Source organism: Poromitra crassiceps (assembly GCF_964638095.1).
Source record: "Poromitra crassiceps genome assembly, chromosome: 10".
Taxonomy (NCBI): Eukaryota; Metazoa; Chordata; class Actinopteri; order Beryciformes; family Melamphaidae; genus Poromitra; species Poromitra crassiceps.
In genome coordinates this window covers 25,447,224-25,465,572 of record NC_139631.1, presented here as the reverse complement: position 1 = coordinate 25,465,572, position 18,349 = coordinate 25,447,224, and the positions used below count along the sequence as shown (strand labels likewise).

General features: G+C 45.8%; 1 protein-coding gene and 1 pseudogene across 2 annotated transcripts in view; both read right to left on the bottom strand.

Moving 5' to 3' along the window:
• The window catches only part of mctp1a (multiple C2 domains, transmembrane 1a), a 219,688-nt gene that overhangs the window by 161,348 nt on the left and 39,991 nt on the right, over positions 1 to 18,349 (bottom strand). The window lies entirely within an intron of this gene.
• On the bottom strand, positions 16,535 to 18,166 carry LOC310783736 (copine-3 pseudogene; annotated as a pseudogene). Its single transcript has one exon. The product of its transcript is annotated as a copine-3 pseudogene (transcript).

The following is an 18,349-nucleotide window of genomic DNA, read 5'->3' as shown; positions in this document are numbered from 1 at the left end:
TTTGCTTCATACCAGCCAAGAAACAATGGTAATTTGAGTGGCTGGTAACATTTGAATATTCACTAGCCGGCATTTGGCTGGTAGACAAAAAGTTCATTTTGGACCCTGGGTGCTGTGCTAAACCTACACACAGATGTGTTGAAAATCACATTACTTAGTTTCTGGGTATTCTGTAGGAGACATTCATTGCCTGGAATAGAGTTAAAGTTGATGCAGCTCTCTTGTCTGCTGCATCTGACAGCTACAACGCAACCACTCTCCATCAATAATTGAGACGAAAAAAACTTCACTGAGAAAGAGAGAGCGGGCAAGAGAGAGTGTGTGAGTGAGTGTGTGTGTGTGTGTGTGTGTGTGTGTGTGTGTGTGTGTGTGTGTGTGTGCGTGCGTGCGTGCGTGCGTGCGTGCGTGCGTGCGTGCGTGCGTGCGTGCGTGGGTCCACGTACGTGCATGTGTGTGAAATGAGAGCAGGGGAAAACAGAGAGCCAGCGATGGGAGAAGGAGCTCAAGAGGAAAGAATGTCATTGTGACAGAGACATAGAGGTGTAGATTGATGAATGGGCAACTGCAGGTAGTCCAAAAGCTGTGTGGCCTGGGCTAAAGAGGCTATGACAGCAGCACAGATGATGACAATGAGAAAGAACAAGAGACAGACAGGCTGGCCACCTCGCTGCCAAAGAGCAGCACAGATGACAATGAGAAAGAACAAGAGACAGACAGGCTGGCCACCTCGCTGCCAAAGCCAACCTGTCAGCCAAGCCAAAAGCCAAAAGACTGACAAAACACAGAGTGCCTCAGCCCCGAGCAGGACTCAGTGCACCCATCAGGTACATGGTCCACGCTCAGAGACTTCACAGCACAACAGAGCTGGTCAACTGCAGACACGCTCTTCTAAGAATCACCTCTCCCACTCTCCAAGCACAACTCCACACTCTGTGGCATCACGCTCAATGCATGATAACAAACAAGCCTTTGCAAAATGATTTATCGCTGACGCTGTTATATAATTAAGATCATATTCCTGCTGATATGTAGACCAATTAATTACAGTCACAGTATGGGGTCATAGATGTCATCAGCATTTTATCAGCCGGTGTCAGACAACAAATACTCAATATTAATAATGCATAAGAATCTGTGTCATAGATTAGCTTCAGTCACAGCTGGATGCAGCACAGGTTTGATTTGAGGCACTCACTTCTAAAAACGACACTCAGGGAATTTACATGCTGAATGCTACAGTATTTGCTTAAATTGCTACAGACAGCCATTGTAAAATTCTCACTCCTGTGATTGATTGATTGATTGATTGATTGATTGATTGATTGATTGATTGATTGATTGATTGATTGTGCTCCAAACGATAAAGCTGGAAACATGCTACAATGTCAGCCTCGACTTGGGGCGTTGCCGACGGCAGCTAGACCTACAGTCATCAGCTAGGGCGCCACAGGGGAGTCCCCAGCAAAATGAGGGAAAAGTGTGATTTCACTCGGATTTCAATGACTAGATTTACAAATTTCAACACTTGATGCAACCTGTCAACCTTGATTCCAATTTACAATACCTGTATTATTGAATTACCGGTAGTTTAAAGACAGAAAACATTTTGACCAGTGGTGCCTACGTGATACGCAGGTATACGCAGTATACCCACTAGGAAAGCTCCAGGATTTGAGTATACCCACTTAAAAATGTGCAGGGAAACGTAACAATATAGTTTTGTGACAGAACTTTCACTTCAGAGATTTTGTAAAGCATTTCATAGCAATGTTATTTCTGTAACTGGTTACAGTCACTCATCAGTAATGATTATCATTTTGCCATTACCAGTATCTTTGTTTTTCCTGTTACATATCCCTGCTGTTTTCCAAATAACTCAATGAAATGTGGAAATCAGTAGGCTATTATCGTGGCATTTTAACTAAGGAGTTGCACCTCCCTTGCGGGAATTATTTATCATTTTGCTATACTGTGAAAAAGCATGCTCATCTGTATGTAAACGAGTACCCATTATTTTCCCCACAGTCTACTTCAATCTCTTTTGGTGCCACTTTGTCTTTTCACAGCATCCACAGCAATATATGGATTTGTGTTTGACAAGGCGTCAGTAGGTATTGACTCTCTCCGCTCTCTCAGCACCTTCCCTCATTGTCGAGGCCCGGTGCTGGGGTATAAATCTTGTCTGGCCAGGCCAGGCTGAACGCCATCTCATTAGGCTGTTTGTAACCAGCTTGTGCGCAATGTAGATATACAATGCTGTAAACATCATAAAAACTCTGAATTGTATCTACATTGTATGCAGCACCAACTCTAACTGTTAACTGAGCCTTGCTGTTGTGTAACACTAATCCTCTTAATAATAGCCAGTATTTCATGTGTTCCACGCAAATGTTAGGCGCTGCAGTATTTAGGTCGAGGAATGGTGTGTGTAAAGCTACACCTCTTGTATGTGTGTCAGCGTTGACTGCACTGCCAGCCAAGAGGACTACTGTGACAATGACCAGATGGGCCGCTCATCTGTTTATCTGGCAACGCCTTTCACCAAACATTTCTTAATGGACGAACTTAATTGATATACAAGAACGTGAATCTGAATCTTTTCCACAATTCTTGTCAAAGCGATCTTGTGACAGATTCAAATAATTTGAGCCTGCACATGGAGCCTCCAATTCAATGCACACTCCCTGATCCAGTATGTCGAGCAGTCTGTGTGGGTGCCATGCTACTGCCCTCCCTGCACTAGGAGAGACTGTGGTTGGTAGGTACCACCTCCATGCTGGCAAAGAAACCAATTGGCAGACTGACAAGTAGCGTGTGTCCTTTACACCCCTGTCTTTGCTCAGAAAATAGGATTGAAATAAAGGTGGGGGAATTGCAGCAGCGGAGAGCAGTGGCAGTAGACTGTAAAGAGCATGTGATGAATGTAAAGCGATGTACCAAGGGATGTCGAGACAGAGAGAGAGAGAGAGAGACAGCAACTCAATCTATCTGATCTATACAAACGTGAAAGACATCATGAACCAGATTGTGAAAGTAATTCTGATGAGCCTCTGAGTACCTTGAGGGGAGTCGTCTGTCTGTCTGTCTGTCTGTCTGTCTGTCTGTCTGTCTGTCTGTCTGTCTGTCTGTCTGTCTGTCTGTCTGTCTGTCTGTCTGCCGCTGAGATGCAGTGTATGAATACCGGTGGCAGAAAGCTCGCGAGCAAGCGGCCCCTCAGCAGCTTGATTTGCATATAGCAAGTAAGGCGCTGGCTGCTAGGCGAGTACACAGACTTCACCCCCCCCAGATAATACTGATGAGGCAAAGTGGAAGGTCACTTCCTGCTTCAGCACTGTACCAGAGATTTTCATCCGCCATTTATTTTTCCATATACATTTCGTAAAATGCTTATAAAATAGTTGTACTTCGTCGAACCAAACGGTTCAGCTAACGCTATAATCGGGAGAGAACATATAATATTTCACTCAGACCAAAACTAAAAAAAACATTGAAAAAATATTTTCTTTAAACCCGCATTTTTTAACGTTTTGGTCCCAGTGAAATGTTATGCAATCTCTCCTGTTTCTAAATATATCTGTACCGTTTGGTTTGAATCAGTAAAACTAGTTTTATAGGCATTTTACAAAATGTGGATGGGAAAATAAATGGCGGATGAAAATCTCTGGTACAGTGCTGAAGCAGGAAGTAGGCGGTCCCTTTGCCTCTCTATAGTGACACTTCATTCAACACGCCCGTGTGGATAGAGCACTTGTGTGTGGAGCTCAATTTATAAGCCTTTTGCTCACTTAAAGCAGCTACGAGCAACTTTTTCGATTGTTATTAAAGCAGCTACGAGCAACTTTTTCGATTGTTATTAAACAGTATAATTACAATATTGATGCATCACATCTTACCTATAATAGTATCTGAGACCAAAGCCGTGTGAATTGGAGATTGCTCCCTTGGATGATTATTAAGTCTGTGTCTGTCTAAACTCGCGTCAACAGGGGGCTCTCTCTCTCTCTCTCCTTACCGCCGGCCCGGCTACCCGGAAGTGAAACGCGGAAGTGAAACCCGGAAGTGAAACGCAGCTGCCTGCCTCGCCGTTTGCGCTGCCTAGCAACATAACATAAACAATGTGAACGCCACGCATACTCTCGCGAATATCTCTCGTTATATTCTAACAGGTTTTTTGGAAGTTATTTTGTGGTTATGGCCGAAGTGACTGCTGCAAACCGTTTCATTTCACTTCCTGATCTTCCCTGGCCACAGACAGCCTACACTGGCCGATTCACTCGGGGCTCAAGCGAGACTACTCTGCGTTGGTCTCGTCGACTATTAGAGGTAAGATGTGATGCATTGATATTAAATTTATATTGTTTAATAACAATCGAAAAAGTTGCTCGTAGCTGCTTTAAACAGTATAATTACAATATTGATGCATCACATCTTACCTATAATAGTAGCTGAGACCAAAGCCGTGTGTATCTGAGATTGCTCCCTTAGGTGATTATTAAGTCTATGTCTGTCTAAACTCGCGTCAACAGGGGGCTCTCTAGAGAGACCGGACCGGGTAACCCGGAAGTGAAACGCGGAAGTGAAACCTGGAAGTGAAACGCAGCTGCCTGCCTAGCCCGTTCGCGCTGCCTAGCAACATAGCATAAACATTGTGAACGCCACGCATACTCTCGGGAACATCTCTCGTTATATTCTAACAGGTTTTTTGGAAGTTATTTTGTGGTTATTATGGCCGAAGTGGCTGCTGCAAACCGTTTCATTTCACTTCCTGATCTGCCCTGGCTACAGACAGACTAACACTGGCCGATTCACTCGGGGTTCAAGCGAGACTACTCTGCGTTGGTCTCGTCGACTATTAGAGGTAAGATGTGATGCATTGATATTAAATTTATACTGTTTAATAACAATCGAAAAAGTTGCTCGTAGCTGCTTTAAATGTGTTATGAACTGAAGCCCATGAAGCATGCTGGGTATTTTCAGTTTGAGTCTATCCTAAATCAGCAACCTGAACCTATCCAGTGTGCTACTGTAGCTAAGCTATCACATCTGCTGCAAAGAGTACGATCCTTATCTACATCTTCCAGTTGAGACATGACCGCCAGCCAAATGCTGCTACAATTTGCCTGTAGCTGGTATATTCATGAACTGTGCTGGACACTTTGGCAGGTACTGTATAATCTGTCATTGTGTTTGGAGTTTATTCTCAAAATAAGTTTAAGTGGTTGATGAGCAGGTCCAGCAGCTATTTATAATCAGTCCAAAATATAGTTTCCTGACCTGAGCTCTTCTATTCTTATTCTTCTATATTCTCAAATACACTACTGCCGCATGCGCTGGGACGCATCATCAGTGATGTTATCTGGGGTCGTTAGGTGTTTCGGGTCTGTCAACATCATACACCCTCGCCCAGTAGACCCAGCCGAGGCCAATTAAGACCCCGACTCGCGTCCCAGAAGCCGCTCATGGATCAGCCTTACTACTCTATCTGCAACGTTGCCCGCGGGAGGGGTAAACGAGAACGCCCAATCCGCTGCAATAGAGCTAGTGCTACGCCGCAGTATTGGCCCTTCGGTGCATGGAGGATCTAGGCTCTGTGGGTTACTCCCGGCCGTGCTCCTCCTTCGTCTCACCAGACCCTCCCGTGGCAAAGGCAATCCAGAGGCTGAGAGAATACCTCAAGGACGCCTCAAGAGGGCCTGTGCGCTGCACGTCATTTACCTGCGTCGAGCACCTCGCTCTAGCCTGGAGGACCTCAGGCCGCGCCGATCTTGCGCAGATTTTCAGGAGGCTAATCCGTAGCGTTTGTGGATTTCTCCCTCACGAGAGAGCCAAGATGGGGTGCTAATCCCATCCCGTATTCTATAATGGCACTAAGGAAAACCTCCACTGCTCTGACAGAAAAAAACGTGAATCCATAGTTGCAAGTGTTCTGTTGTGTAAGAGCCCCCCGGCCCCTCCCCTCACACAGCAATGAATAGATACAATGTAAGACATACAGTACAATGTAACACATACAGTACAATGTAACATAATACAGTACAATTCCACAGCACAAAAGAAACGCTTCTGTCAAGCTTGACAAAAATATTCAACCAGGCTAATTCCACCTGCTGCGACTCAGCTACAACCCTCCTCTCTCCCAGAGGGACTCTACATTACTGTAGTCGTGTGTTTCCAAGCAGTGACAATAACTGTCATTCAGGCATGCACTTCACATCCTTGTTTTTACTGGCATTTCTTAGAAGGAGCAAAAATAGGATTATTTTAAGATGAAACTTAGAGGAGTGATTTGAAAAAAGGCATAGCCAATTTTTGGGGAGCTAATCTAGAAAATTGAACAAAAGCCATAAATAATTCAAGCGAGCTGGGTGGAAAAAAGTCATGTTAATCCATCCTTTGTGTTGGGATGACGAGAGGGACACCGGGAGAGAGACTCTCAAATGGATCAGTCACATCGTCTCATCCCACAGCGCCTCCTCCCTCTCCTCAGCCTCTCCCCTCTCCTGCTATTTCTGTTCCTATTACTTTTCTCTTCATCTTCTCTCTCCCCGTCTGTTTTCTGTTTGCCTTGACTCTCTTCTCCCCACCTCGCTTCCTATCATCTGTGCCCCCTCTCGTGTCTTTCCCCTGCCCTCTCCTGGCTGTGCAGGTGTCATTCTGAGCACGTTCAGCACACAGCCCTTGAAGCAGGAATTAAAGGAGCTTGACTGCGGGTGGAGAGCCAGGTATAGGGGGCATGTAGGGAGCAGGATGGGGAAGGGAGGGGCGCACAACATCAGCCTCCATTCACAGCCCAGTGTGTTCAACCCTGGGAACGCTCTCCCTTGGGGGTGGAGATCGCAGAGTAAAGGACTTTTTCTGTTTGTTTTGTATGCGATTTTTGAATCCGCCATCCGAAAACAAATCGTCAAGCACAGAAACTTTGCACACAGAGTCCGATGCGTTTTATTATTATGTTCGTTGTTCTATTCGCAATACGAATACGTCCTCTCCTGTATCCAGGCAGCTGGCAGCAGGTCTGGGAATGGTTACCATATCATACTGGATACAGGGCTCCATCAATGCTCACCTTCACCTCGCGAAGCCGGCTGTGCTGCGCTGTGGCCGGGTGCTGCAGCACCACTGCCCGGGGAGAGGGAGCAGAGAGGGGCCAGTGAGGTGGAGCGAGCCGCTCAGACTGGACTCCTCTGTCTCTCTCCCCCAAACACAGACACAGACGGGTCAAACAGCTCCCAAAAGGCTTTTGACTGATGCGAAAGAAGGCAGAAAATCAAACTTGTTCGGAAAACTCTAATGACGGACGAAAGTTTCGGAGTCAGTGTGTAAACGTCAGTGACACAACATGAGGTCGTATTTATTTTGAAACGTGCGACAATTTCGGACGAAGAGTACGGACTTGGGGCGCCAAAGCCTTAAGTCGATACAATACTAACACGATACTTGGCCTTCGATAACAATGGGATCACGATACAGCAATTATGCGATAATCGATACATTGCAGGAAATTTCATGTACGATACATTACGATATATGTGTAACTCAAGAGGAAACAATGCCCCTAAAAAGGCAAAAAGCAAGAATGATGTATTTATTCACATAATTGACATGAAACAATGTACAACAAAGTGCATAGTGCACTGCATGCAGTAGTGCCTCTTTACCACACAGTGACTGCAACTTGTCCACGACGCCATGAGTGAAGTTATAAAGGAAGGATACAATATAATGCATCACTAAAATCTTTTCAATCTGAGGAAATTAAGTTTAGAGCTACAAAAAAAAAACATGTGTGAATGCAAAACACATTTCAGGATAAATGTCACGATATGGTATCACGATAATGGTATTACGTATGGTGCTAGTGTATCGATAATGTATTGCAAGAGGATCACGATCGATATATCGATATTTTTGTCCCACCCCTAGCTCTCCCACAGGCCTAGGCTTGTACCTCTATCCTTCATCCCTGTCATCCTGTCTTTTTCTTTATCGGTCCATCTTATCTGTCTTGTTCTTCTTTTTACTTTCTGGTTGAGACGGAAGAACAAGGCAGAGGAAGATATATGTCTTCTCATCAACCACATCAATCAATCCATCTCACACCTCCTCTGAATCCCAATGCCTTCCTCCTCTCTTCTCTTTTTCATGGTATGTCCACTCTGTCGTTCTTTCTCTCTCCCCCTCTCCTTTTCTTCTCCTCCTATATACAGTACGGTATATATATATATATAACAAACAGTGTCCATGTCATGTCATGCTAGCGTCACCAGTCAGATCAGTTTCCATGCTATTGGAAATTGGACACGACTCACCCACTGGGCTACACACACGCACGCGCGCGCGCACACACACACACACACACACACACACACACACACACACACACACACACACACACACACACACACACACACACACACACACACACACACACACACACACACACACACACACACACACACACACACACACACACACACACACACACACACACCTGCAGACAGAGTAGAGACAGCCAACATGTTCCATTGTCAATGCTGCAAAGAAAATCACCCCATAAACAAAGCAGGTACTATGGTTTATGGAAATGCTGTATGAAAATGTGCGGGGCTGTATGAAAATGTGTGAATGCACTAAAATAATTTTTCTGATGGATGGCAATTTTTAATCCCTTCCACACACCTCCCTCAACTGTCTCAAATCCTCTGGGCTGAAATCCTCTTGGAAGAAAAGAACGCTGGTGTAAAATCAGGCTTTGCCTTCACAGTGAATAAACCAGCAGCATGCTAACTTCAACAACACACAGTGCATATCAATATCAATATCAATATCAGTAACATATCAATATCAACAAATGGAGTCAATGGAAGTGAATGGTAACAAATAACAACTGCAGACAGTGAAAGCAAAAACAAAACTGGTCAGTTTGTACATGTATGTGTACGTGTGTGTGTGTGTGTATGTGTGTGTGTGTGTGTGTGTGTGTGTGTGTGTGTGTGTGTGTGTGTGTGTGCGTGTGCGTGTGCGTGTGTATGTGTAAGTGTACATGGGTGTGAGTATACTTACAGTCAGGTTTCGTCCCACAGCTGAGAGAGGCAGCGTTAACATCCAGACACAGAGCACGCTCCACCGTACTACTGCTGCAGCTGCTGCCTCACTGTCCTATATGAGACGCGTGTGCGCACGCACACACACGCGCGCACACACACACACACACACACACACACACACACACACCGCCTCGCTCGCTACCTAGCACACGTACACAGCAATGGGCAATCAGCTGTGAGCTTCTCGCATACCCCACAGCCACTCACACACCCTCCCACATCTGCAGACCTACTCTCTCTCTCTCTCTCTCTCTCTCTCCCTCTCTCACTGTATATCTCTCTACCACACAGCTGTGATGCACTGGAGAAGGCTAGAGATGCTCAGTGTAGACAGACTCATCCGTTGTGAAAGTTAGTAAGTGCACAACCAGGCACTCGCTACCAGCTGCTGTCCTGCAGATGTTGGGCCAGTGCAGGAGAGCTGGCTGCAGCTTGTCCACATTCACCATTCCTTTCAACTGGACATGAGGTGTCTTTTATTGCTTTTAGAAAATGACATTTGCGCTTCATTGAACACTATAAGAGGCAGTGATGGAGAGAAGCAGCAAGCAGGAGAGAGGTAGCAAGAGAAGGACAGATGGCCAAGACAGACATAGTATAGATGTAGTAGTATGTATGTATAGTATAGAGCTTTAGTCCTCCAGAGGGCCAATTTAGTCTAGATACTACATGTAAATTCCCGCCCCCATCTTATCTTCACCTTCCCTCTACTTCGTGCTTCATTATTTCAATGTGGTAATTTTTCAAGGGACATGGACCAGAGTAAACTATGAGCCATTACAAAATTGCAAAACATCCTGTCACCACAAAATTGAAAATTACTTGATTTATCCTTTATTATATTATTATAAAAGGGAGCATGGGCAATGTTTCTCTGTTCTCTCTCTGTTCTCTGTTTCCATTTTTGTCCCACTGATGATGTCATCAGTGATGTCATCAATGATGTCATACCATCACTGATGGTGTCAGTCAGGGAGAGAGACTGAGGGAGAGGCAGGAGAGAGAGAGACTGAGGCAGAGGGAGAGAGAGGAGAGAGAGAGAGAGAGTGGGGAGAGACTGAGGGAGAGAGAGGGGGAGAGAGACTGAGGGAGAGAGAGAGGGCGACATTGCGCGCGTGCCAATAGGGCAGGCGAGGCCACGCAGCAGCCGAGCTGCGTATGCGAGCTGCTTTTATCCTTCCTCTCATTCTCGAAAGACTCAATTTGCATATTCTCTTCCTGCAGCTGTCTGGACAAGTTGGAAAAGCGACAGAGCGGCAAGTATGAAAAGGCAATTTCACGATGGTGACTGCAATCCCTGTACACAGTGTTACTGTCGCCCCCCCTTCTCACATGGATATCATCATATTTACTTCTATTTGCTATGGCTGATTTATCCTTTGAGGTGTTGGTTTGCTTGTGTGTAATGAAAACGGCTCCTTTTTGTTCATACAGGGTTGCCGTAGGCCTACTTAAAATGGTCGAACGATCTCGGATTCCTCACGCATACAACCGAGTGGAGCTGGCCCAGTGTCAAGAACGCACGACTGGAGACCACGTCAGCTAAAGCTACTGTATGTCTGAGTGAGTAGCCTACTTGCATGTCAATGGATAAATCAGCTTTTCCATTCTTTCAGTGTTTATTACTTCATGTTACAATTACCGGCATAGTAGTGGAAACCCCTAGACAACGAACGATGCCAAGTTAAATTGCTAGGTTAACTTGTAACAGGTTGGCTCATGTGGCCTAGTGCGAATTGTAACAACAGCACAGCGGGTGCATGTTTAAACAGACATGTCATGTTCTAGGCAGGACTTGGGAGCGGATACAGAAAGAAGCTGCAGGAGTGGATGGATAAAAAAGCGGATGGCACAGAGATGAGGAAGCTCACACAAAGGGGAGCACACCTATCTCATCCTTCTTCTCCAATGCCGTTCTGATCCCTTTGCCTTCACTAAGCAGAGGGTGAGTGCCAGGGGCCAGGGCAGAGTGGGGACATGACAAGCAGGGAGGTGCCACTCTGCTGCTTCCTGGCCCCCGGCGGCTCTGCTGAGACACGACAAATCTCCGTGGAGGCTCAGTGAGGAGGGAGGGAGGTGTGCAGGCAGGGTCCAAAATTCACACCCGCCAAGTGCCAAATGCGGACATTTGTGGTTTGGCGGATAAAAAAAAAAAGGATCCCGCCAGCTGGCCGATAAATAATTTGGAATAAGGGCATAGTTTTTTATGTGCTTAGACCGGCTGAGATTAATGTGACCCTCGCTGCCGTGACATGAGCGATTCATCAAAACATGAAGAAGAAGAGAAACAGGAAGAGAAACGTCATGGAGGTCACCGTTACTCCCGATAATAATAATAATAATAATAATGCATGATGCAGTTTGATGGCCGGTAAAACATATTTTTGGCCCGGTACATTTTCTCAGGTTACCTGCATGTGTGTGCGTGCATGTGTGTGCGCGCGTGTGTGTGTGTGTGTGTGTGTGTGTGTGTGTGTGTGTTTTTATTAGGTTACCATTACAGTGAGTTGGAATGCAGTGCATGTCCCTTTCATGTGTGCTGCTGTCATATTGAGCATGTCTGTCAGTCAGCAGGTTTGATGTGTTGAGTTGCTGAGTTAAGATCCAACACAACACAGAACACAGCTCATCCTGCCAGCGCACGACTAACCCTGCTCGCTCTCTCAGGCTCTCTCTAGCAGAACAAGATGGCTAAATGGCTTTGTGATGCCTCAGCGCACTCAATAATGAAGCATGTTTTCCCCCAGCCAAAGGAAATTCTGCTTTTTTCGGTTTTAAAATGACATACTGTAACTAAGACCCATGAGTGTGTGTGTGTGTGTGTGTGTGTGTGTGTGTGTGTGTGTGTGTGTGTGTGTGTGTACTTGTGCTTGGGCGCATTCATGTGCATTTAATCAACATGTGTGTGTGGCACGTTAGACTACAGGTTCCTAGTCTGAAGTCATTCTTGTGCTTCATACACACCAAGATCTCCCACCACTGTGCTTAACACGTGAGGAAATACATGTTTCCACACACGCACACATACAAACCTTATATTATAACATATACGTATGAGAATGTGTCACACACACACACACACACACACAGAAACACACACAAATACACACACACACACACACACACACACACACACACTTGAGAAATAAACAAACAAATCCATACGATGCCTTCAGCCTTGCTTGCCTCTTCTGTGTTGGCATCCGTGCACGGCAGAAGCCTGGAGTGTATGCCATCTGTCTGCTCATTAGTCACAGCACATCACAGATCACACACACACATGCACGCATGCACACACACACACAGGCACACGCACGCACAGCGTAGCACCACTGAAACACACAGGTCACATAACATCTCAACCGTACACACACAGCGTGACATGAGTGAGATCCGCGCTGACACAAGCTCCTCTACAAGGCTCTCCTCTCCCATCACTCCACCGCTACAGCGTTCTAAAGTGGAAGCAACGCCAAGAGCACAGACCTTTTAGCATTGACAGCAGGATCGGTCCAGCGAGCAGGAAGACAGATGAACAGGGAGAAAGGAGGAGATAGATAGATAGATAGATATACAGACAGACAGACAGACAGACAAAAAGACAGATTCTATTTAGTTTCATATCCTAAGTGTTCAGATCGATTTTTTTACGCATTAAATCTGAGCTTGTGACATTTGCCACCAGGGGTAGGCTGTGAATGAATACAATTACAGGGATCAGCAAACTCTGTCCCGGCAGGGGAAAGAGCGTCTCGCCACAGGCAGCTTGGCACACACACAGCGCTCCTCCTGAATCCTACCTCTCTTCCGCTTATGCTCTCTCCCTCTTCTCCCCCCACTTTCATCTGTTCTTCTCCCCTCTTGTTTTCCCTCCTCCTCTTCTAACCTAGCTGTAATACTCTTTCTTCTCCATCCTATCATCTGTCTTTTTTATCCATCTGGTGTCTCGGTTTACTGGCTCTCAGAACTGCAGGGGCATCAACAAGTTGGCATCACCGCATGTGTGTGTGTGTGTCTCTCTCTGTGTGTGTGTGTGTGTGTGTGTGTGTGTGTGTGTGTGTGTGTGTGTGTGTGTGTGTGCGTGTGTGTGCGTGTGTGTGTGTTTGGCAATGCCCTCTATGTGTTAATCGAGCCCACTCAGCATATTGCTGCTCTGGTTGTTACATGGTTATTACACCATAGGTCCCGCCCACTTTCACCAATGTTGACTAAACTTCTTATTTTGACTAGTACAGCCTCCCTGAAATGCATACCAAATTTGACACAATTTCATCATCATATCGTTTTTGGCATTTGTATCACCCCCTACTGTTCAATTATAAAACAGCTATGCAGACATGGTCACTGATGATATCTGAACATCTTAAAGTTTCGTGATGATTGGATAAATAGGTCATGACAATTTAGCTGACAGGCCACGCCCTCTCACAAATGTAAAAATGCATATCTTTAAAACGACAGTAGATATCAACAACCTTTTATCAAATTTTAATGAGGCAGGTCTGTCGATGTTGCCTAAAAAATTTGATGATGATCGGTCAAACGCTGTAGATGTTAAAGATGTGTTTTTCAAAACTTTCAAAATATCTAAAGAACTTTCCAGTTGGACCTTGAGGGTCCTTGAGGTAAATCTGTTGAGCAAGGGCAGCTGAACAGGTTGAACCACGTTTCGTGAAAATCTGACTAATGGGGTGGAAGTTATGGTCTTTCAAAATCTGAAAGTTTAACCTTTAACTACAGCACTCCCATCAGCCCAATTGGAGAAATATTTCTGGAGTAGGGATGTGGATTGTAGATACCACGGTTTGAAAAAGTCACGGTTCCGAAACCGCTATTTTCTGTCATACCATTGTGAAAGTATCAGCTGTTTTGGCATTGCTGCGTTGCACTGCAGCACCTTAGCCACAGCTGACTAGAGATAACAGCAGCCCCAACGAGACATACTGGACACATTTTGTCCAATAACCATTTTATTTTTATTTTTTTAACAGATTTTACAATAGCAAATTAGAGGTGCACAATACCGTGAAACCGTGGTATATTTGCCTAAGGTTATCATAGCCTCAAAATCTCATACCGGCACATCCCAATTCTGGTGCTAGTACTGGTTACCAATAGAGTGCCAAAGTCTCTTCCGGGTTAGGCATACGAACCAACCAAGGGATTTCATCCGCCATTCATTTTCCATCTATACATTTAGTAAAAAAAACTTATAGAAATTGTTTTACTTGGTCAAACCAAGCGATTCAGCTACAGTATATTTAGAATCAGGAGAAAACATATAGGTGGGAGACTAGTGGATCCACGCGCAGACACCTGACGGGCTTGACACACTTGATACTTGGTAAACAGGTAACAGGCAAACTTGCAGGCAAGAGGAAAGACTAGATGTAGACTGTTGCTGAAACTTAGGGTGTATTCACACCTGTAGGTCGTTTGCTTTGTTCCGATTCAGGTACTTAATTGATACAATTGTTGCATTTGTGCCTTGGTTCGTTTGTGTTCACACAGCCACAAATGAAACGGTCCAAATAGTATTGTCAATCTTCCTGGATTGGCCAGCAGACACGCTGATAGGCTAATAGCCTCTCGGGATGGACAAAATAATTCCCAGAGATTTTCCTATATGATTATAAAAATGCGTTTTGTTAGACCTACATTTTAGGCTATGTCGGGCGTCCGCCGTGCGAGGAGAGAGAGAGAGAGAGAAAGAAAGAAAGAAAGAAAGAAAGAAAGAAAGAAAGAAAGAAAGAAAGAGGGAGGGATCGGGAGAGAGAGAGAGGGAGAAAGTTATTTATTTATTTATTAATGTATGCTATGTAGCCTATGTAAGCCTATGTATTTATTTAGCCTATTTAGGCTATTGGGAATTTGGAGATAGAAGATCAAAGACCCTCGCAAATTCTGCTATTAGGCTACTATCACGGAGATGAGGATTAGCCGAGACATAGGCTATATGAACACCTGTCCTGTCAGGAATAAAATATTAATAAATAATTTAATAATAACGGACATTTCGAGGAAGACATGCAATCAGTCTGATTGTCTGATTGAACCAGACAATCTTATCACAAAGAAGGCTGGCTCTGATTACCACGATTTGTTTTCATTTATTGAATGGAGACCAGAGAGAGCGAGAGAGAGGGAGAGAGAGGGCGGTGTGCTGCGCAGCACACCGCACGCAAAATCCGTAGAGATTCAACACATTAACGTTGCTTCCCATGGTCCGAGGTAAGTTGATTGAGTTCAAACTGCTGATGTGATGATCCAAAAATCCCCCAAAGTTTATCGATGCAAGTCACAAGTCGCCAAAACAGGATCTGAAAGATGTTGTTTTTAAACGATAAAAATGTTCGTTCTTCAGGCCATTACGCACAGCGCAGCTGACTACGGCAGCTGGTTTATCCAAAAATGCGCACCGTTTACTGCTGTTGTGGCGGATCGAGGTCGGCTCACGTTCTCACCACAAACGAACCGCACCAGAGTTCGTTTGGAAGCGGACCGAGACCACCCTTTCTTGGCGATCTCGGTCCGCTTGTTTTGTCCCGCATCCGAGTGCGATTGCTGTGTTCACACTCCCCCAAACGAACCGCACCAAGGGGGAAAATGCTCTCCGTTTCGGAACAACTGCTCCAAACGAGATAGGTGTGAATACACCCTTATAGTCTTCGAGAGTGACATCCCATTCCAGTGTGACATCATCAGTGACATTATAAGTCAGGTGTGTGACATCATCAATAATGACATCTATCAACCACGGGGAATGTTGCACTCAGAAGACAAAGCCATAAGGGACTGTTGCAGCTCAACAGGGACAGGAGTCTGTTGCAGCTCAACAGGAACAGGAGGAGTCTGTTGCAGCTCAACAGGAACAAGAGTCTGTTGCAGCTCAACAGGAACAGGAGGAGTCTGTTGCAGCTCAACAGGAACAAGAGTCTGTTGCAGCTCAACAGGGACAGGAGTCTGTTGCAGCTTATAAGGATTGTGCAATGCGCCTATTTCACATCCCACCTCAAGCAGCCATTTTGTGTAAAAAATGCAGGAAGTAACACAATATAAAAATGTAAAACCCCATATTCTGTTGATATAAATTGTATACAATATATATCAACAGAGGGGGACTGAGGGGTTTTACATTTTTGACACAAAATGGCTTCTTGAGGTGGGATGTGAAATAGGCGCATAGGAAAGGGAGGATGCAGTGACACGGCTGCGGGCAAAGGAGACTCGGGGAATCTTCACAGCAACACTGCTTTGTATAGTCGCTGTCTCAGAAATGTAGGAGCTTGGTTCATTACCAACCAAATTGGCTAGTAACTTTACAATCGTATCCGCCAAAGTACATTTTTACCCGCATTTGGCGGGTTCTTGTTGTATGCCCTGATTACAATACAGGTTGTAGAAACTTCACCGACAGACATTTCTTTCTATGAAGGTCCAAGGCCGGAAAGACCGGATTGGTTGGGAGGCTTCAGTTTGTATGAGTTGAAGTAGGAGGCCACTTGGTCAGGCAATTCTGTCAGAACACTCTGGGCGAGAGCCACGCTGTTGCCCTGGAATGTTCTGAAAGGCACAAACTGAACGATGTCTCGCGAGGCAACATCGCCATACGGTGAGCGCAGTGGATGGTCATCGCTGTCAAGGAACTCCATGGCGTCGAAGTCCGCCCCGCCCACGCCGACTATGATTATGGACATGGGTAGACGGGAGGCCTCCACGATAGCAGCGCATGTCTGGTCAATGTCTGTGATCACTCCATCTGTGATCATGAGCAGGACATAGTATTGCGAGGCCATATTCTGCTGAAGAGCTTGCTTGGCGAAGCAGGCTACATGGTTAATGATGGGGGCGAAGTTGGTGGGACCATAGAGCTGCACCTGGGGTAGGCACTTTCGGTACGCAGCCACCACCCCCTCTATACCTGCACAGAATGGATTTGCTGCATTGAAATTGATAGGAAACTCATGGGAAACCTCCCAAGTGGGAGGGATCTGAGCTCCAAAACCAAAGGTAGGAAACATCTTGTTAGTGTCATAGTCCTGGATGACGCTGCCCACTGCCCAGATGGCTGCCTGGTATTCATTGCCCTCAGGGCCGATGTAGTGGAGGGACCGAGGGGATGAAGGATCCCCGTTGGAGCCTGTGAAGTCAATGGCGATAGTGAAGTTGAGCTGACAGCCCCCCATGATGTAATCCAGGAAGGTATACTCTTTCTCCACCCGGCACTGCCGAATGCAAACGACCCCAGAGTTTTTGTAGCCTCTGTCCTTCCTTAACTTTTTTGGGTTGATGCACTGAAATTCAGCCGGGGCCATGTGTGTTCCCATCTGCATCTCTATGAGTGTGGTCTTAAAGCTCCCAATAAGGTCATGGGAGCCATTGCTATGATGGTCATAACAGTCAACCTTTATAGGTCTCTCCACGTCTCCTCCGCAGAGAGAGCGCAGGGGGATCTTGAAGGGTCTCCATAATGGGTTCAGGTTGTTCTTCACCACCTCTGTCCTGTGGGACAGCTGCCATCCCGTTTCTGTCTGCTTGTAAAATTCCAGGAAGGGGTCAGTCCACCACAAATACTTCTTGTCCAGTTTCCGGGCCAACACCTCAAAGTTTGCCACCCTGGTGTCTGTTATCTCTTCAGCACAGATTGTGATGGTTCCATGTCCTGCGGGTCTCTTGTCCTTCAGCAACAGAGATTGAGTCATCTGCTTACTGGACACAATCTGGCCCAAGGTACATTCCAGCTCCCCCAGAAAATCATCATCACCCAGGTCGTAGGTGGTGTTGTCAATGTCATACACGCAGAACTTCAGCCTCTGCACCGTCTCGAAATGATAGTCGAGGACAAACCTCTTGGCAAACTTTGGGTTCAGGCAATTCAGGATCTTCTCTGTGCGGCCAAACTCATACCACCTAGAGTGTGAGCTGTTAAAGTACAAGGCACACAGAGGGTCTGACTTAGAGAAGACGTCCATGTCCAGGAGGTTTTTACAGGAGATGGTGAGCTCCACTTTGGTGACCCACTGAGCGGCCCCACCCAGCACTGGTGCAGTTGATGTCATAGTTCTAGATGGCTCAACCTTTCAGATCGTGCTGTTGGGTGGGAGACGATACTTGCTAACAGACAAACTTGCAGGCAAGAGGAAAGACTAGATGTAGACTGTTGCTGAAACTGATCGATCTGGGAAGCTGGTAGAGCGCTTCCTTATAGTCTTTGACAGTAACATCACATTCCAGTGTGACAA